Source organism: Sciurus vulgaris (genome assembly GCF_902686455.1).
Source record: "Sciurus vulgaris genome assembly, chromosome: 11".
Classification (NCBI taxonomy): Eukaryota; Metazoa; Chordata; class Mammalia; order Rodentia; family Sciuridae; genus Sciurus; species Sciurus vulgaris.
Genome location: NC_136472.1, coordinates 70605827 through 70626298, shown reverse-complemented (window position 1 = coordinate 70626298; position 20472 = coordinate 70605827).

The window sequence follows — 20472 nt, the reverse complement described above, 5'->3', positions numbered from 1 at the left end:
CAATACTGGTTCTGTAACTTGGGGAAAGCATGGGAACTTCCTGGAGCTTCATTTTCTACTTTATAAACTGTGGTGACAATTTTTGCCTTCATGGGTGGCATACAGTGGGTATTCAAACTAAGGGCATTTCTCTCAGGGTAACCCCCTACACCCATCCTACTGAGAGCCCTTCTTCCAAATATCCCCATTGTGTATATGAAAAAAAAAAAAAAAAAAAAAAAAAAAAAAAAAAAAAAAGAAAACCAGGGAAGTTCATGTCTCTGACTCAGCTGGCCCCAGAGGTGCCCTAGACACAGGACCCAGAAATGCCTGCCAAGCCTGGGGCTCTCCTTTCTGTATGTACTTGGGAGGAGAGAAAGAATTTCCCGTTTTTAGTTCATTAAAGGAGCCTTGGGTGCTGGGACCTGTGACGGGACTCTTTCTATCCTGCCACCCCTTCCCAGGGGGATGTGGGTCCAGGGATAGAGGAGGGATACCCTTGAAGAATGTGGTTGGGAAGAACTCCAGAGGAGGTGTTCAGGGACCACCGTCCTCCTGCCTCCAACCCCACCATCTCCCGTGTGTGTGTGTGTGTGTGTGTGTGTGTGTGTGTGTGTGTGTGTGTGTCCGTGTCCCTTCCCACGGGGCAGACTCACGAGAAAAGGGGTGGCGAGGCTGGGAGACTCCAGGAGAGATGGAGACTCGGCTGGCCGTGTGCGGGAGGTGGGGGTGGAGGGGGAGGCAGACTTGGCCTCAGGAGACCAGAGGACTTGCCAGCAGCGAGAGGGGAGGAGAGAGACTCAGACCCACCGGTCCAGCAAGCAGGCCGGGCCCGCGGACTCAAGGATCGCTACTGGGCTGGGGGCGGGGCGGGGCCGGGTCCCTGCCCCTTCCCCGCTCCCCCCCCTCCCCGGGGTGTCACGTGGGGCGGGCGGAAGCGCCCCGCGGGGTGGGCGCGACCGGCCGGCTGCCGCGAGTTGGCGGCGGCAGCTGGAGTCCGTGGTGGCCCCGGGACTTCGGTTCCCCGCATGGAGACTTCACTCAAAACAGGTCAGTGCTTCTTGCTTCCGGGGCCCCGGGTTCGCAGCCCCCTCTCAGGTGTGGTCTGCAGTTTCCCCATACCGCAGAAGGGAACGCCGAGGCCGCGCGGCCACCGGCGCTTGGCTCCCACTTCCCGGGGTCATCTGGTCTGTTTTCCTGCCTGGCCGTGGGGGTGGGCGTCGCTACTAAGGATGAACTGTTGGGCCAGAGCGGGCAGACATCGAGCTTCCAGCCCTCAGTCCTTCAGCATGAAGGCACCAGGCTCCGGAGCCAGCCCGCCCTCGGGAGTCTTGATTTTCCTATCTGTAAAATGAAAGCTCCCATCCCGCTGATTGCTGAGACCCCTAACCTTTGTGAAGGTCCTTATGACCCAGTGCCTTGGACCTGGGCCGGCTACTTCCGGTCTCAGCACCTTAATTCCCGGCCGATAAATGGGGGCATGGCCTCCCAAGAGCCTACCTGGCCCAATTGCTGGAAAAAGGAGGGGTGTGTTCACTGAATGGGGTCAAGCCGGAAGTAGGTGGTTGGGCCTGTAGAGCGCACGCTTGGAGTACGACCTGGGGACCTGAGGTGGGTAATTGGTCCCAGGTCTCTAGGAGTGATTTTTGATGCTGGGAAACTCCGATTGGGAGCCATCAAAGAAGAGTGCAACCCCATGCACTCACCCCAATCTCATGTCCTAGGGACACTTCCCTGATCCCCTCTGTGGGGGAGAGGGCTTCAGGGCCAGATGTGGGAGGGATGTTTAGGAAAAGATTTGACTGCCTACAGTTTCAGGGTCCCAGACTGAGGCACCCATCATGCCTGTTCTTCAAGAGCCAAGAGCAATCAAGTTGGGGGAGACCTCCCAGCAAGATCATTACAGAGTAGAAGGAACCCAGCAGAGCCACAAAGACAGGTATAGACAGGTACAGGCCCAAGGAGCAGGAGATGACTGGAATGGGCCTAGGCAGGTCAGTGGCAGGTCACAGGCCTTCAGGTGAGGGCATAGCTGTGCCGAGGCAGGAACCTGGATAGTGTGTTTGAAAAATGGCAAGGAGATGGGTGTGGTTACCAGGGGTAACTGGAGAGGTGTAACAAAAGTCATCTTTCTGTTCTATGGGTCACTGGGGATTGTCTAGACCCTAGCCTGGGGACCCTACCTTCCCATTGGCCACTTGCTCACTGGAGTAGCCTAGGAGGGAAGTGTCCTAGGCAGACTACTGATGACTGTAGTGTGTGTGGTGGAAGAGGGCAGAGGATTCCAGGTCCCTGATTGCCCCCAGGTTTCATTTGGGCATTCAGTCTCCCCGCTCAGCCCCAGCCTTACCTTTCACTCCTTGGGCTCTAGTTATTTTTCTCCACACATCAAGAATCAGCCTTTTGTGCAGATTGCATGTCCTCCCCACACCCTCCAGAAGTTTTCTCTCTATCTATATCCCCATGTCCTTTGGGACTTCAGGTTTCAGAAGTGGGCTGCCCACTCCTTCCAGCCCAGCTTTTCAGTCCTCTGTAATGCACAGCTTGGGAAGGGTCTCCTTGGAGCTCTGTGGGATGGGGTCTTGCAGAACCGCAGGACTGACTGGGACTTGCAGCCAGGAGCCCCAGTGCACCACCAAGCGCTCTCTAGAGCTCTGGAGACCCTATGCTTTTCAGATCCTTCATTTCCCCATCTGAAGAATGGGGCGGTAAGCCCTGGCTTCATGCCCCAAAGAGAGACTGTGCTGGGGCAAGAATCTGGTCTATCTAAAAATAAATCCTGCCCCCAACATTGAGCATTTGAGTGAAGGAAAGAAAGAACCCAGGAAAAATGGTCAGTTCAGAGGGGCTGCAGAGTACTGGGGCCAGTGGTGAACCAGGCCTAGGGCACTGACTGGAGGGAGGGGAGTCCCCATCACCCTCCTGGGCCTCTCCCCTTCCCACTCCACTCTCCTTTGGCTAAGCTCAAAGCAGCCGCCAATGCCCAAACAAGTGGCCTGTGTTCCCAGGGGAGGGGGAGGGGAAGCAGGCCCTGGGCTCCAGGCCCGTCTGTCCAGCGTCCAGTACTGACCCTGGCCCCCACCCCTCTCTCTGGGTCTTAACCCCTGGGGGCCTGGATTGGACTCTGAGCTGCTTGAAGGCTGGTGCTTCTTGCCCACCAGCTATCCCCTCCACCCTGCTTTAGTTTCCAAGGTTCTGTCATAACCAGAGGGGATGCAGTAGGGTATCAGTTGGAAATAGGGAAGAAAGGAGGGAAGAGGGGTTGGGGAGAGGCGCCCTATGGCAGATACAGCCATGGACACTTAGACACCACTTGGCTTAGAAACTTCTTTTGTAGATGAGGACACAGAGGTTAAGGGCCCAGAGATCAGGCCAGGATCACACAGGGAGCCTGGGGAGGGGGTCAGGAGGTAACAGGACCAAGTAGACTCCTAGTCTGAGGCAAGGGAAGGAGAGAGGGAAGCTCTCTCTGAGAATCCACCAGGTGCTGGAGGCTATCACTGCTTGAGAGAAGAATCAGAGAGGAAGACACTGAGCCTGAAAGAGCTGAGTACTTTCATCAGTGAGAACTATGTCAGCAAACATGCTTATAGCATTGTTGTAGGCATTATCATGTCTGTGTGTATATAGATGCACATATACATGCACACAAACATATACACACTACTGGGATTGAACCCAGGGGTGTTTCACCACTGATCTACACCCCCAGCCCTTTATTTATCTTTGGGGGTACCAGGGATTGAACTCAGTGGCACTCAACTACTGAACCACATCTCCAGCCTTATTTTGTATTTTATTTAGAGATAGGGTCTCATTGAGTTGCTTAATGCCTCGCTTTTGCAGAAGCTGACTTTGAACTCATGGTCCTCCTGCCCCAACCTCCTGAACCACTGGGATTACAGGCATGTGCCACTGTGCCTGGTTCTTTTAAAATTTTATTTTGAGGCAGGGTCTTGCTAAATTATCCAGTTTGGCCTCAAACTTGAGATCCTCCTGCATCAGCCTCCCAAGTCACTGGGATTACAGGCGTGCACCACCACACCCAGCTACTTTTCTGTATATTAACCAATTTTATCCTGCCTACATCCAGAGAGGTTAGGTGCTGTTTTACAGATCAGGAAACTGAGGCAGAATGAGGCTAAGTAACTGGCCCGAGATTATAGTGGATTAGGGGTAGAGGCAAGATCAGTACCCAGGCAGTTGTTTGCCTCCTTTAGCCTGATTTCCCCTCCTCTGTCGTCTCCTCCTATCACCCCTGGAACTCAACCAGGGTCTTGCTCAGTGAGGGACTTTCCCCTGGGTGGTGGCCAAGGTAGCTTTGAGCAAAATGTGACCCCAATTAGGCAGCCCTGGTCCCTCCTTGAGGAGTAGCATCCATCCTTTGGGCAGCTCCTTGCACCCTGTCCTCCTGTCTCAGCCCCCTCCTCAGCCCTGTGCAGAAGGAGGTTTCATGTTTTACTGAGGGGTTCTTCACTGAGAATGGCCACTTGGGTCTGAACAACATAAGGATATGGGGGGCCTAGACATCTGCCTCCAGTGTGCACTTCCCACAAAGCTCAGAGGCTGCCCCTGATTCAACACTAGGCTCCTCCAGCTGAAGTCAGAGAAGACATCTTGTCCACTTATGTACGCACCTCTGGCCAGGCCCCCAGTCCTGTACCTTCCGACAGTGACTCTGGGGAGGACAGTCCTAGCTCAAAGAGGCAGATGATGCCAGGTGTCTGGGAGAGTCTGGGACTGCAGTACTTGGTTCACCTTTGCAGTCTTCCTGTGCAATGTCTCTCATCCTTTACGTGATAGTTCAGGAAGGAAAAACCTGTCTCCCATAATTAGTACATCTGGGCAGATGCAGTGGTACATCCATGCAATCCCATCAACTTGAGAGACTGAGGCAGGAAGATTGCAAGTTTGAGGCCAGCCTGAGTAACTTAGCAAGACCCTGTCTCAAAATTGAAAAAATGCTGGGGCTGTAGCTCACTGGTAAAATAAAGTACCCCTGGGTTCAATCCCCATTTCCAAAAGGAAAAAAAAAAAAAAAAACAAAAAAATTAGGACATTTGCCCTGCATCATTGGGACAGTCAGAATGGTTGAGAGGGGATATGGAGTTAAGTGACCAGTTCAATAACATTGTGATTTAATCTGGTGGTAGTAAATTATTTAATCATAGTAATAATAGCAGTAGCTATTGTTTCTTGGAAGCTATGCCAGGCGGTGTAAAAGAACTTTGTGTATCTATTTCCTCAACAGTAATCTGATGGTGTAAACATCACTCCCATTTTATAGATGAGGAAACTGAGTCCCGGAGAAGTTAAGTGATTTGCCCAGGATCATCTGTTATTTAGAGTAGCTGGTCATCTGAATTTCCTTTGCTTCAGTGAGAACCCTGAGCATAGGGAGGCATTGCAGACACAGAAGAACCAAACCTAGTCCCAGCCTGGGGAGTCCCAGTTGGAGTCACAGGCAGAGACTGGAAGGCTACCTGTTCAGGTGATGTGCTAGTGCCCAGCTGTGTAGCCAGGATCCCAGCAAGGTTTCCTGCTTGCAGACTAGATTAATTACTTTTGAGTCTGGAGTCCCCAGGAACCCAGGATACCTCGTAGAGTGCTGATTTCTGCTCTTGTCCTGTCCGGTCCACCCTGGCTTTGGGTAATACAGTGGTTCTTCCTGACCCTAGTTTTCTGATGAAGAGACTGAGGTCAGTAGAAGGTAAGTGACTTATCGGCAGTGAGCTGAGAAAAGAGAGGTTTGGGGCAGGAACTCAAGTGGGGGGCTCTGAGGTGCACTCCTCCTTCCTGCCCGGGGCCTGGTTGGACTCCCTGAAGTCCTGAGCTTCCTTAGACACTTCCCACATTGCATTGTAAAATAGAGGCCAGTCTTTTTCCCTGACCAAACCCAGAACCAGTTCCTGGGATCTGCCACAGTGTAGGGTGTCAGTGACTGATTAAGCAATCCTTGGAAAAATTCCTTGAGCCAAGAGACCAAGATGTAGAGCCCACCCGATCAGGAATGTGATGCTGAGGACCAGAGGGGTCTAAGGAGGGCGTAGGATCAGAATCCTCCATGGAGGGATATGGCAGAATCTTCCTTGTCATTGTCTTCATTTTGTGAGGGCCAAGATAAAGGCAAGAGGGTGAGACCTCTTATGACCACTCTTGTCATCATCCCAGGCCAGGGACAAGGGACCACTCCCGGGATCTTAGCTGCCCAGAGGCCCTTTAGGATTCTGGCCTGACCTGTCCCTAGCTTCTCTGACCAGGCCTGTGTGGGAGCTACTGATGGGAACAGTAGCAGGGCTGAGCTGCCACTGCATGTTGGTTTCCAGGTGCGTGATCCACTTCTGTGTATCCCTTACTCTCCTCTCACCATAACGCGAGGGGCCTGGAGTCTGCCTATAGTCAGGCCTGGAGTTAGGAACTCAGGGTTTATACGTGGCTTCTTGCTGAGTTGGAGGCCTTTGACAGACCACTGTTCTTCAATAGTTCAACTTCCCTGAGCTTCAGGGAGGGTCAGGGTAAAGTGGCCCCAGGTGTGGATGTGCAAGACAGAAACCAACCAAACTGGACAGGTGAGAGGTGCCCCCTCCCTCTCTCCACACTGGCTGCCAGGATGTTAAGATTCTGACATTCCATTCATCAGAGATTCAGGGATTCTAGAGTTTGCTATCTCTGTCATTCCCAACTTCTGAATTTCTAAAAGTCCAAGTTCTAAGAGCCTGCAAAACTTGGAATTGAGGTGGGTCACCCTGAGTTGAGGCTGAGCCCTGTGCTACTCTGTAGCCAATCTGGTGCCTAACCAAGGCTCAGAGAGTTTTGCAGGCTGCTGGGTGGGTCAGAAGGCCCCCTGGCCTCCAGCCTAGCTCCTGTGCTTTCTGCACCCATCACCCCCAACATGCACACTCTGCTGCCTCCCTTTCCAGAAATCTGAGGAGCAAGCTCCAGGGATAGGGTGGAAGCAGAAGAGATAGCTGTCTTGGTGGTCGAAAGAAAGGCGGTCCCTCTGCATTCACTGGGAGTAGTGGGGCTATCCTACAGACACCAGGGTCAGGTTGAAGGGAGACCCAGGGAGAGGGCGGTGACTGGCTGGGTCACAGAGCAAGGTTAGCTTCACACTGTGGACATAAAAGCCAGCATGAGAGGTGGCTCATCAGACCCAGGTCAGACCTTGAAGGGTCAGAATCAGGCTTGAGGACACCTACTAAGAGAGATGGTGAGTGGAGATCTGAGTCATGGAGCCCCAAGGGCTCCCTGCCTTGGGGTGCAGGAGCCTAGGCCTTGGTTGAGGGTGTTTGGGTGCTTCAGGATGTCTACCTCAGCTCTTTCTAGTGCTGTCTGGTCCTGCACTCAAAGGGCCCTAGGCATAGGAGTGTTTCCTGGGGGACTCCCTGGCTGGGTGAGCTTTCTGGGGCATGCTTCTTAGCCCCTTCCTGGGACACTTCCCTCTGGTGGGGACTCTGAGGTGGGCTCAGCAGTTCATGTCCTAGTGGTTAGGGTGGGTGGAGCCCAGCCTTGCACCCCTTGAGGGGTGAGTTGGGTGAGGTTTTCACCCTCTTGAGCCTTGGTCCTTTGGTCTCTTTAGTGGTGACCTCTAGCTGGCTGCTGTGTGGTTTTGCAGCTAAAATGCAATTTGTTCCCAAAGGCCACTGTGGGCCTGGTGGGGAGAAAGGAACCTTCTCCTCCAGGGTCAGGACAGAGAACTGATGTTATTTCCAAATGACAAGACAGCTTGGGGTGGAGTGTCCCTTGCTTGGTGAAGGTGTATCACAGTGTCAGCTGTTCTACCTCCCTGCTCAGGCTGGGGCTGCTCCTCCTGCTTCTGCCTTTTTCCTCAGCTCTATAGATGGACATGCTAAGCCTAGGGAGTCCGAAGATCCAGGGAGTATCTCTTCCAGGAATTGAATCAGGAAACTGACCTGCCTCTACTCCTGGTGGCCTGAAAACCCACATTTCTCAGTGCCAAACTGGCCTAGCCCACTTGGAGGGGCAGAATTTGCTCCAGTATCTCTGAAGTCATCTGAGGACCTCCTCCCCACCAGTTATTCCAAGGTCAGGCCTGGGTCCTGTTCCTGACTTGCTGTGTGGCCCTGGTTAGGCTTTTGCCCTCTCTGGGACTCACTTTTCCTTCTGGAAATGGGGAGGATTGGAAGAAGTGGTACTTAATGTGGGAAGAGTGGATGGTCGGGGCTTACAGAGTGCAGCGAGAAGGCAAGGCTGGATGCAGCAGGAGGATGGAGCTATAGCTGGTGGGCACCAGCAGAATGGGGGTGTGGTACTCGGAGGCCAGAGGCTGGACTCTAGTCACACTTGGGATGCTGACTTGCAGGCTGACCTGGGCTACTTACTTTTCATGTCTAAAACTGGGGAGTATCCAATTGATTGAACAGCTATTCAGTCAATAGCTGTTCATTGTGGGCCACCTTTGGGACATGGAAATCAGACCATGGCCCTACCAGTTGGGAGTAGCAGACAGTATGTGACAAATATAATCATACTAACCATGGCGTGATCAGAGCTGTGACCATGGGAGTCAGACTGCTTCCTGAAGCAGGTGGCACTTGAGCTGATTGACAGGGTAAGGTAGAGAAAGTTCTAGACGGATGGAGTGGTTGTAAGCAAAGGCCTGGTGGGGAAGTGCTGCTGTTGGCAGTGGAGGAAGTGAGGCCAGAGATGAGGGGCAGAAGCCAGTGGGTGGGGACCTGCTGAACCCCACTGGTGTTGGAGAGCCATGGAAGGTTAGGCAAGCAGGGGAGAGGCAGCACCTGCCTAGAGTGTGGTGGTTGGTTTCAGAGACTCCTGGGAGCCTGTGGTAGTTCTGACCTGTTCTGGGGAATGGTTGAGTGATGGATGGGGGTCCTGAGAGTCAGCACTTCCCCTGTGTGTGTGTGGGGCTCCCCAGAAGTGTTTACTGGGCCAGCCCAACAGGAAGTGGCTTGGGTAGCCTCAGAGGTCAAAAGAAGGGATAAGCCCAACCACAGAAGGTTCTAAGGAACCTCAGAGTCAAATCTTTGACTCTTATCTCTCCAGTCTGAATTTTGACATAGATCTTGACCAACTTACCTTCACCCACCTATCTCACCAGGGTGAGCTGGGATCAGACCCAAACAGGATGCCTTCCAGGTCCAGCCTTCTGCAGCCCCTACCCAGCTCTTTCCAACTCTGTTTGTGTGCCCAGCCCCTGCTGCTTGCTGCCCACAGCAGCTCAGGAGGCTTCCTGGGGAAGGATATGAGGCAGAGGAGGAGGGGGCTCAGGAGGGTGAGGAGCAAAGGCTGAAAATACTGACAGATGTCACATATTGAGTGCCTGCTCCAAGCCAGACCTTTGTAGGTTTCTGTCAGTGTATTTCACACATAGTTATTGAGCATATTTTGGAACACTGCTCCTGCTCCTGGGGATACAGCTGTGCATAAAACAAGGCCTGTGCCTCCCAGCTGAGGAGATTGACATTAACGAATAAATTATATAAAGTGGTGTCTGGTGGTGATAAATGGGATGCTGAAGAATAACAGAATGAGGAGAGAGAGACTTTTAGTGGTGCTTTTATAGGTCCATTGGTCAGGGAAGGTCTAGCATTTGTGAAGGTGCCTGAAAAAGTGTGGGAAGGATCTGTGCCTATGTCTGTCCAAGAGCATTCTAGGCTGAGGGAGCTCCAGCGCCCAGCCTGAGGCAGGAGCCCGTGCACTGTGTGGTGTTGGAATAGCATCCAGAGCAAGCAAGTAGGGCAGACCATGCAGGGCCAGGAGGCCATGTGCCAGCTGGGCTCTTACTCTGAGGGAGTGAGAGCTGGTCAGCTGTGGGATCTGTTTTGAAGGCTTATATTTATTCCTCCCCAGCCTTCAAGACAAAGCTATCATGATTCCATCACGCAGACGTGTAAACCGAGGCTCAGAGAAGTTATGTGAATTCCTCTGTCTTGCCTGTCTGTCGCTGAGTGCTCTGTCCTAGAAGCACTCTGCTGCTTACTGTGGCTTCCTCTTGCCTGGACAGTAATGATGAGCATCTTAGGTTGACCTTCCTTCTTAGCCTACACTTGATCTCTCTCTCCTACCTGCCCTCCCTGTGTCTTCCCTGGGCCCTGCCTGTCTCTGTGTTGTCCCTTCTGAGGAGACGGGATGGAGAGAGGGTCCAGGAAATCTTTGGTTCAGATTCTGGCCCTGTGTGGCCTTGAACCTCTCTGAGACTGTTCACTCATCTGTAAAGTAGTCTAAAACCACCTGCTTTCTTGATGTGTGCAGTATGGTGGGTGTGGGTACAGTACCTGGCAGATGATTGCCATTGCATAGTGTGGCCTTATGGTGCTCTGATCAGGGGAGGCTGACCAGGGGAGCAGGTTAGGATGCCCCATTGTGGCCCTGCTGGACAGGTCTTCAAGAGGAAGGCTGAGTCAAGGAGTCCTTCTGTTTTGTCTGGCTGTGTAGTGGGGAAAGTTGAGGTGAGGTGACACAGCAAATCAGAGACCAAATCCTATGAGGATAGTCCCCATCTCCCTCCTCCCTTCCAGCCCCAGCCCCTTCCCTTGCCAATCTGGTCACTCCACCCCACCAACACAGCAGCTTCCCCTTTCAGATGGCAGCAATAAGGGACCAGCTTATATTCTGGCTTCTCCACTCCAGGGGCCACCTAGAGAGGGGCAGGTCTGGGTCCCTGTTCCCCTGGGCCACAGATCTGGGGTGCAGAGGAACCCACCAAGTCCTTCCTGAGCAAGCAGGAGCCTCAGGTTTCTGGTCAGTTCTTCTCTCCACTGTCAATGCTGTGCTTGCCTGAGGCCAAGGGGCCTGGCAAAAAGGAGCAGTAGTGACCCTCATTCTGTCTGTTCCTGCCACCTGTGATTCTGTGGTGAGCCCTGTGTTCCCATCCTCCTGCTGTCAGCTATCTTCCTGTTTCTGTTTCTGCCTCATTTACAGTGCTCACAGGCCCCTCCTGTCTCCCTGGGGGTAGCGGTCACAGTGGAGGATTTCCTGGAGTCACCCTGTGGCACCTCAGGCCTGCCTCTGCCCAGCACAACCCTCTGTGCTGTGGGAGGTGCCCTGAGAAGTTCTGAACCCTGGAAACTGTGTCGGTGATGGAGGGGCATGGAGCCAGGCCAGTGCCCAGTTGTGCTTTTGGCAGGAGCGCCCCCGGTCTGCAGGTGTGGGGCTGGTGGGTCATGGGTGGGAAGGACCTGAGCTGACCCTTAAGGATGAAGGGGTGGGGTGGAGAAGGTGGATGTGGGTTAGGGCAGGAGCTTTACCTTGTGTCAAGTTTGCCCCATGGACTTGAAATAGGCTGGCTGTGGGAGGGAAAGGCAGGAGAATGGGACAAGGACTCGGGGTCCAGGCAAGCTGAAAGGCCAAGGACTGGAGGTGTAGTTCAGTGGCGTGCATTCAACACAGGCCCTGGGTTTCATCCTTAGCACTGCAAAAATAAACCAGCAGAGAGGCCTGTTATAAAAGGTCACAGAAAGGTTTGTGTCAAAACATGCCAAGGAGGGAAGTTCCGGGAGGGAAGGGAGTGGTCCTGAGTGGCCCACTGGGGAAGGGTACGTGACAGGACCAGCGAGGGACTGTATGTGGCAGGCTTTTTCGAGGCCTAAAACCAAACCCTTTTACTTTTAGCTTCACTTTTTTTTCTGCTAGGGAGGGACTTGAAAGTCACACTTTGCTCTCTATCTGACCCTCTTCTGGGGTGGAACTGAGCCACAAAGGGGACCAAGAGCGAGTAGCAGGATGGGGGGGGGGGGTCAAATACTATCTGGAGTGGGCCTTGGTGCATTTCTGTTTTGGAATTCAGAGGCTACACTCTGCCCCTGGCCTCTGGTGCCTGGGGGAGTCTAGGGGACCTTATTTGATTAGCTGTGTGTGAGGCTCTTAGGAGGGGCTGTGGGTCTCCATCTCTCATTCTCCAGTCTGGATGATGCAGCATATCAGCAATTTCCTTTATAGTTCTCTTAGTACTCTATGCGTGCTATATTTAAAATGAAGCTACTTTATAATGATAGTATTAGGGAACAAACTGCAAGAAATTCATTGACAGTTACTTAAAATACATTTCTCTTTTTTCCTTCTGATTATAGAAGTGATACACAGGTGTAAAAACTTCAAACAATCTAGACATCCAACTTGTAGAAAATCTTTCAAGACAGGGCTGAGAGTTCATATTAGGCATGAAATTAGGACCTGGGCAGTCTGCTGTCCCTTAGTCTTTAGGGTCTCTTGGTCATTAATAACACTGTGGTATATCATTTTATTAGGGTGATGCTGGTGGGGCTGCCACAAGAAGGTGGTTAAAATATCATGTTTCCCTGGCACACCCTTGAGGAGGATTGCAGACTCAAAACCAGCCTCAGCAATTTAGTGAGACCTTAAGCAACTTAGCAAGATCTTGTCTCAAAGTAAAAAAAAGGCTGGGGATGTGGCTCAGTGGTTGAGCCTCTAGATTCAATCCCTTGGTACCAAAATAAATAAATAAATAAATAAATAGGTAAATAAATAACATTATTAAAATAAAAAAAATCATGTCTCTCATCCATACTCTGTGGATTTGTGTGTGTTGTGCACTGTCAAAGGGTACTAGGGGGATGGGTGAAGGTGAGAGCCAGAGAAGGAGGACCAAAACCCAGCCTGTCCTTTGCTTGCTGAGCTGCATGCCCTGGTGTGGGCTTCCTGGAGGAAGAGCCATCTCTGTCTCATTTGTTTAAGGGCCCCACCTAGGTTGACAGCTCTTCTTTCAGAGCAGGAGACCCATGAGCAGGTGAGTTTGGTGTGGGATGGCAGGTACTACAGGCAGAAGTCCAACAGGCAGTGGGTGTCTGGTCTGGAATGATGCAGAGGGACATGGCAGGAGGTGGGGTGAGGTCATCATTGGTGTCTGGGGTAACCGAAAACCTTGGGATGCTGAGGGTCCCATCCCAATTCTGGCTGTAAGCCTAGCACCATGGGCTGTTTTGGTTAGGACTGGACAAGGCCTTGGGACTAGGGACAGGAAGTGACTGCCTTAGCAGTGGAGAAGTGAGCAGAAGATGAGCAAGTGTAGCCTCTAGCGTACATGTGGTGACGTGTCACGGTTGTCTGGGTGCTGGGCAGGGACTGAACTTTTCATTTTGTGGAGAGGGAAACCAAGGCTTAGAACATCACATGACTTGCCCAGGGCTTCAGCCAAGAAGTGGTGGAGCTGGGACTGGAGTCTTCTTGCCCTGCATACTGGGTAGGGGTGCCTGAATTCCGAAGCCCAGAAACTTGCCTGTGGACCATCAGCTTCCTGTGCTTCAGGGACCCCAGAAGACAAGCCATACCACAGATGGGGCAGGACTCTCCTGGTGCTTGGAAGGATTAATAAGTCAGAGACATGGGCAGGAGCAGGACAGGAGATCTGGTGTGTCTTCTTGGGACTTGTAAGCAGTGGCCATGTCTCCCTGAAAAACAGAAAATAGGCTTTTTGGCCCAAGGGCCAGTCAGCTACTCACTTGGGGGCTGCACTTGCTGCCTTGTGGGGTTGGTGGTGGTCCCGAGAGAGCTGGTGTTTGCAGGGGCGGGGGTCACTTCTGCACCCTCTGGACTGGGAACCCAACCCCCACCTAGTTCCTCATATCTACAGGAAGTCTCCAAGGCTTGCCTGCGTTAGCCTGGGCTAGTGGAGTCCCGAGCACCCAAGTGGGTGGCAGATACCCAGGAGGGTGACCCTGCCCGTAGGTATCACCTGGTGACTGGGCCAGGGGAGGGGTAGAAGGTGGGGACTGGGGCATGTTGGGGCTCTGGGGCAGTGTGCACAGTGGGATTGTTGGTGGGGAGCCGGAGGCCTGTAGGCTGTGTGGTGTGGTGTGGTGGGGTGGGTGGCTCTGCTGTGTGGCTGTCAGGTAGGTGGGAGGTGTGTGCCGTTGAGGCAGTGTGGAGTATGGGTTTGTGGTGCTGGTGGGGTATGGTTTGTAGACCCAGGTGACTGTGTATGTTCTTAGTTCCTGTGTAGAAAGCTCTGAGGGGTTTCTTGAGGTCTGTATACCCAGGTTCCTGCCCACCTGCCTGTGCTGGGAGGCCTGGGACCTGGGACCTGGGGCAAGAGGTGGGTTGTGCAGAGGAGGAGGAGGAGGTGGGCATGCGAGGCCTTCCTCTTTGGTTCCCTGCAGGGCTGCTAGGTCTATCCTTGAACCTCTAGAATGGCGCTCTGTGTAGAGGGGGCACTGGGGATGCAGAGTGGGTGCTGGGGAGATGTCCTGGCCCAGAGGACTCCAGAGCGGAGTGTGGAAGGAGTTAGGACATTTAAGGCTGCCCTGACCAGGGCTGACTCATTCATGCAAAGCAGAACGCAAAGCGGCTCAGGGATGCCTCAGAGAGGGACACAACCACATGGATCAGCAGCCTACTGTAGCTTCTCTGGGTGTCCTCTGTTCCTGTCTTGCTGAACTCTCCCAGCTTAGGATTTTCTAGGTTCTTTCCTATCCCTGGGCCTCTCACATTCAGTTTTTCCTTTGCCTGGAACAGGATCCCTCAGGAAGACTCCCTGACTCTACTAGACAGAGGCAGCCACATTCTCTGAAGGCCCTGTGGGCTCCAGCAAGTGACCTGGGTAAGTTTGCACCACAGTGTGAAATGGGGTAAAAATCCCAGGTCGTGGGATGGTTATAAGGATGAGTGAGATGAAGGCGGGAGTTTGCAGGGGCTGAGCACACGGTGGGCACTTAGAAAATGCAAGAAGCTAAAGTATGGTTGTCATGCTTGCTAGGCTGCTGAAATGGTGCTACCAGTCAGTGGTGGGTAGAAGTGCCTAGAGGGAGATGCCAGGCTGGGACAGAGGTGGGGCTCTGAAATTTAAACTCTGCTTTTGATGTTGAAATGGTGGCCAGAAGGGTTAAAGCTTTGGCTCCAACAAGGGGGATTCAAGCAAAACATGAAGAAGAACTGGCTGGCAAGGATTAGAGATTCCAGATGACCCTTTCTTACATGGGCTGGGACTGGGTCCCCTTATGAGCCCATCCAGGTGCTGGGCTCCACTGTGGAGGCCAGGAGGAACAAGAAGAGGTACAAACTCTCAGAACACCCCAGACCACATTGGGTGTTAGATGGAGGGGATCCCAGCAAACAGAGCAACCAAGGAGAACAGAAACAGTGCTGAGCTGTGTGGCTGTGTCAGAGGCCTAGGAGACCAAGGGGCAGTCAGGGAAGACTTTCTGCAAGAGATGGCCTGGAGCCAGTGCCCTGAAGAGGGAGGGTGCAGTTTATTTACTCATTATCAGCTGACAGTTTTAGGGGCCCCCCATAAGCCAGGCCAGTGTCTGGAATAGGAAGTGACATGGAGAGAGTTGTGGAGGGGGCCAGCCCAGCCTGCCTGGGGCTTAGGGTATGTCACTGAGAATTTGAGCAAGTCACTTCCTCCCTGTGAGTGTTTGTTTCTTCTTCCTTAAGCATCAGGGCCGGACAGGTTGAATGATAGCCGATAAGCTCCTGAGAACACAGGGATCTGGCAGAACTTTGAGCAGGGGCGGGACCCTGGCCATAGCCGGCTCAGCCAGTGATGGTACAGGGAGACAGTAGAAGCCTGGGCCCTTGGGGTGGGGGAGGAGAGCCCCCAACTGTGGTTGTGTCCTTGCTACAGGATGATACTTGCCTCTGCTCTGACCCTGCCTCCCTTGGAGTGATGACTCTCTAGGACTTGCCTTAGAAGCACAGTTTTAATCCCTAAACCAGGGCCAGGATGAGGACAGAGCAAGTGATGTGCAAAATTTAAGGGGGAGACCAAAGACCTCTGGTCATCCAGGTGTGTGTGTGTGTATTTTTTTTTTTTTTTTTTTTGGTACTAGAGATTGAATCCAGGAGTATTTTTTACCCCTGAACCACTTCCACAACCCTTTAAAATTTTCATTTCAAGACAGGATCTCACTAAGTTGCTCAAGAGCCTTACTAAATTGCCGAGACTGGCCTTGAACTTGTGATCCTCCTGCCTCAACCTGCCAAAAATCCATGATGAACCAAAGTATAAAATATCAGAGTTTTCAATAAAGAGAGGACAGTATTGCTGACTTGGGTTGGGCCTCAGGAGGACAGTGCTTCACTCTTCTTATGTAAAGGAGGTTCTCCCTCTAGGGAGCTGCCCCTGACCCCAGTCTGGTGAGGGTCCCCTGACTGATCTCATAGGCTAGTGTTATTTGATCCTTTCTGACCCAAAGTTCCTGGAGGCATCTGGTTCATGCTTCCAGCTCCTTGAATAGGGAAGTCACAGAGGGTGGTCAGTGTGAGTCCCAGTGTCTCTGACCTTGGCTATTGCCCTTTAATGAATGAATAGGAACTTGAGAGAGGCCTAGCAGGGGCCAGGCTCTTTTCAGGGTGGATTCTGGTTTGCTCTGAATCCACCCTGAATCCACCTAGAGAATCCACCTAGAGAGGTGGCTGGGACCATCATCAGTCCACTTGTGTTACACCTCAGCCAGGTGCCTGGCCTGTAGCAGGTCCTCATTCATATTTGCTATCACTTTTGAGAAGCAGTGAACAGAGTGGTCAAGAGTTGAGAACTGTGCTACCCAATGGAAATACATGGTGAACCACAAGTGCAATGTAAATTTGCTAATAGGCACATTGAAAGAAATAGATGCAGGGGCTGCAAGTGTAGCCAGTGGCCTAGCATTGCAGAGGCCTGGGTTGATCTCCTGCACTGGAGGTAGGGGCAGAGACAAGAGGGGGAGAAGAATTAGAAACTATGTGCAATTAATTTTCTTATTATTTTAAGTCTAAATCACAGTATTATCATTTATCACATAATCAATAGGAAATCTTGAGCTATTTTACATTCTTTTTGTACCAAGTCTTCAAAAGCCAGTGCACCTCATTTGGGGGCCACATTTCGAGTGTTCAAAGCCATCTGTGGTACTGCTGGCTACTGTATTGGACAGGGCAAGTCTAGACTATATTCGAACTGCTCCTTCCCAGCAGTGTGACTTTAGGCAAGTTGCTTGACCTCCCTCCCTGTGCCTTAGTTTTTTTTCACCTTAGAATGGGATAATAATCAAATGTACCTGATAGGTTGCAGTGAGTTGATGTAAAGTGCCTAGATATCTGGCATAATAAACAACGTTCATCTTCTGATTTTGTCTTTTAAGTAGCACTGACATTTTTGCCAACAGTTTCATCTAAAGTACCAGTTTCTTTTTTTTTTAAATTTATTTTTATTGTAAACAAATGGGATACATGTTGTTTCTGTTTGTACATGGAGTAACAGCATACCATTTGCATAATCATACATCTACATAGGGTAATGATGTTCAATTCATTCTGTTATTTTTTCCTTCCCCCCCACCCCTACCACCCCTCTTTTCCCTCTATGCAGTCCCTCCTTCCTCCATTCTTGCCCTCCTCCCACCCCCCATTATGTGTCATCATCCGCTTATCAGTGAGATCATTCGTCCTTTGGATTTTTGAGATTGGCTTATCTCACTTAGCATGATATTCTCTAATTTCATCCATTTGCCTGCAAATGCCATAATTTTATCATTCTTTATAGCTGAGTAATATTCCATTGTATATATATACCACAGTTTCTTTATCCATTCATCAATTGAAGGACATCTAGGTTGGTTCCACAGTCTGGCTATTGTGAATTGAGCAGCTATGAACATTGATGTGGCTGTATCTCTGTAGTATGCTGATTTTAAGTCCTTTGGGTATAGGCAAGGAGTGGGATAGCTGGGTCAAATGGTGGTTCCATTCCAAGTTTTCTAAGGAATCTCCACACTGCTTTCCAGAGTGGCTGCACTAATTTGCAGCCCCACCAGCAATGTATGAGTGTACCTTTTTCCCCACATCCTCTCCAACACCTATTGTTGCTTGTATTCTTGATAATCACCATTCTAATTGGGGTGAGATGGAATCTTAGTGTAGTTTTGATTTGCATTTCTCTTATTACTAAAGATGGTGAACATTTTTTTCATGTTTGTTGATTGCTTGTAGATCTTCTCTGTGAAGTATCTGTTCATTTCCTTAGCCCATTTGTTGTTTGGGTTATTTTTATTCTTGGTGTAGAGTTTTTTGAGTTCTTTATATATTCTGGAAATTAGTGCTCTATCTGAAGTATGAGTGGCAAAGATTTTCTCCCACTCTGTTGGCTCTCTCTTCACATTGCTGATAGTTGCTGAGATAAAGCTATTTAGTTTGAATCTATCCCAGTTATTGATTCTTGCTTTTATCTCTTGTGCTATGGGAGTCCTGTTAAGGAAGTCTGATCCTAAGCCAACAAGTTGAAGATTTGGACCTACTTTTTCTTCTATAAGTGCAGGGTCTCTGGTCTGATTTCAAGGTCCTTGATCCATTTTGAGTTGATTTTTGTGCAGGGTGAGAAGGGTTTAGTTTCATTCTGTTGCCTATGGATTTCCAGTTTTTCCAGCACCATTTGTTGAAGAGGCTATCTTTTCTCCATTGCATATTTTTGGCACCTTTGTCTAGTATGAGAAAATTGTATTTATTTGGGTTTGTGTCCGTGTCCTCTATTCTGTACCACTGATCTACCTGTCTATTTTGGTGCCAATACCATGCTGTTTTTGTTACTATTGCTTTGTAGTATAGTTGAAGTTCTGGTATTGCGATACCCCTTGTTTCATTCTTCCTGCTAAGGATTGCTTTAGCTATTCTGGGTTTCTTATTCTTCCAGATGAATTTCATGATTGCTTGCTCTATTTCTGTAAGGTACGTTATTGGGATTTTAATTGGAATTGCATTGAATCTGTGTAGCACTTTTGGTAGTATGGCCATCTTGACAATATTAATTCTGCCTATCCAAGAACATGGGAGATCTTTCCATCTTCTAAGGTCTTCCTCAATTTCTTTCTTCAGTGTTTTGTAGTTTTCATTGTAGAGATTCTTTACCTCTTTGGTTAGATTGATTCCCAAGTATTTTATTTTTTTTGAGGCTATTGCAAATGGAATTGTTTTTCTCATTTCCCTTTCAGCTATTTCGTTGCTTGCGTATAAAAATGCTTTAGATTTAAGTGTGTTGATTTTATAGCCTGCTATTTTGCTGAATTCATTGATGAGGTCTAGAAGTTTTCTGGAGGAGTTTTTTGGATCCTCTAAATATAGAATCATGTCATCTGCAAATAGTGACAGCTTAAGTTCCTCTTTTCCTATTCGTATCCCTTTAATTTCTTTGTTCTGCCTAATTGCTCTGGCTAGAGTTTCGAGGACAATGTTGAATAGAAGTGGTGAAAGAGGACATCCCTGTCTTGTTCCAGTTTTTAAAGGGAATGGTTTCAGTTTTTCTCCATTAAGAATCCAGTGTCTTAAAATTTGTTTTTAAAGTACCTACTTAGAAACACACATACTTGTTTTAACCATTTCCAAAGCAATGATAATTGTAGAGTCCACAAACTGTAAAATGGTCAGGAATGCCTGCCACAGCTATTATGCAGAACACAGGAGTTTTTCAGCTAACCCTGCCCTTATGGCAGGACACCTAACTTGGCTCCAGGCCAGGGGAGAGAGACCTGTCCATTCCACTTCGTTCCACTCTCTTAAGCCCCACAGAGCCTATGTCATCTGAGCAGCAGGAACCATGGCCTGCCCAGAGGGTTGACTTGTTCTTTCTCCTCCCCTGGAAACCTCCTCTTCTGGGCCCTTTCCCTCAACCTCCCCACAAGTTTACAAGCAGTGTTGCTGGGGCCTCATGCCCCTGCTTCATTGCCCCACCTCTGCCCTCAGCACATCTTGTGGTCCTCAGACTTTGTGGAGAGGACCCTGTGTCCCAGGCTCCACCTCTCCTGACAGGCCACAGGTTAGGGGAGACTCCCTTAGCCAAGGAGCTGGGTTTGTCCCCTCTCAGTGACCTCTTGGGGGCAGTCCCTTTGGCAGCCAGTCCCCACGTGCATCCTAGCCACTGGTCCTTGGGGGACGGAGAGTGGAAGTGCTGATTCCCTTTCAGCACCTGTGCTGACCTCCAGGAGGTCTGTCTGGCTGCCTTCCTTGTCCCTGGAAGGCCGCCTTCTGGTCCAGCTTCCATTGCCTGTCTTCCAGCTTCCATGGACTCCTTTCTTTTCCTTTTCTTCCTCTTCCTCCACCTTTTTCCCATTTCTGCTTTCTTCCCCTTTCTTTGCTTTTCCCCATTGCTCTCCGCCTTCTCCCTTTTCCTCTTCCTTCTTTTGGCATTCTGGCTGCTCCAAGTGGCCTCACCTCATGGACTTTCTCCCCATCTCTGTCCTTGCAGCTTCCGCCTCAGGCCACGATGAGGAGCCCTTTGGAGTAGCTGTGGCTTCTGGGAGGACCGATGAGGAGCCCTTTGGAGTAGCTGTGGCTTCCGGGAGGACCGTGTGTCCTTGGCAGCCCAGCAGGTGAGTGAGGAGTGGGGAGGATGGAGCTGGGCTGAGTGCTCAGGCTGATTCTGGACACAAGTTGGGAAGGCTTCGTGGAGGCTGGGACTTTCTGTTGTGAAAACCAGTATTACAGGTAGAGGGTGAGGCTGAGGCTTGCTCAGAACCTCCTACAGGGCTCTGAGAGAAGGGACAGGGCAGGACCCAGCAGGCTAGATTAGGGAGCATCAGCTGACTT